The following is an 835-nucleotide window of genomic DNA, read 5'->3' as shown; positions in this document are numbered from 1 at the left end:
GTAGTAGTAGTAGTAGTAGTAAGAATAGTAGTAGTAAGAATAGTAGTAGTAGTAGTAGTAGTAGTAGTAGTAGTAAGAATAGTAGTAGTAGTAGTAGTAATAATAATAATAATGATAACGGTTTCAAACTTTGGCACAAGGCCAGCAAGTTCGAGGGGAGGGGCAAAGTCGATTACACTGACCTTTAGTGCTCAACTGGTATTCATTTTGCTTCGACCCCCGCCCCAGAAGGATGAAAGGAAAAGTCAGTCCCGGCGGTATTTGAACTCAGAAAGTAAAGGGCCGGAAAAAATGCCGCTACACATTTTCTACAGTGCAATGATGATGATGATGATAATAATAATAATAATAATAATAATAATAATAATAATCTGCTAATCCAATAATGATAATAATAATCCTTTCTACTCTAGGCACAAGGCCCGACCCCAGGACTCAACTGGTGCTTAGTTTATCGACCCCGAAAGGATGAAAAGCACAGTCGACCTTGGCGAAGTTTGAACCAAGTACGTTAACACGGACGAAATGCTGCTAAGCATTTTGTTCGGTGTGCTAACGATTCTGCCAGCTTAATAATAATCCTTTCTACTGAAGGTACAAGGCCTGAAATTTTGGGGAAGGGGCCTAGTTGATTACATCGACCCTAGTACTCCACTGGTACTTAATTTATCGACCCCGAAAGGATGAAAGGCAAAGTCAACGTCGACGAAATTTGAACGCAAAATGTGGAGACAGACAGCGTTTCGATACTACTTTGCATCCAGATGTCGTAGTTTTACACCAGATGGCGTACTTTTTTGTCGAAATCTCTATCACTGAACAGTACATTATATAT

The sequence above is a fragment of the Octopus bimaculoides genome, chromosome 24 (assembly GCF_001194135.2).
Source record: "Octopus bimaculoides isolate UCB-OBI-ISO-001 chromosome 24, ASM119413v2, whole genome shotgun sequence".
NCBI lineage: Eukaryota > Metazoa > Mollusca > Cephalopoda > Octopoda > Octopodidae > Octopus > Octopus bimaculoides.
The sequence above is the reverse complement of the archived record's forward strand: the minus strand, read 5'-3'. Positions refer to the sequence as shown.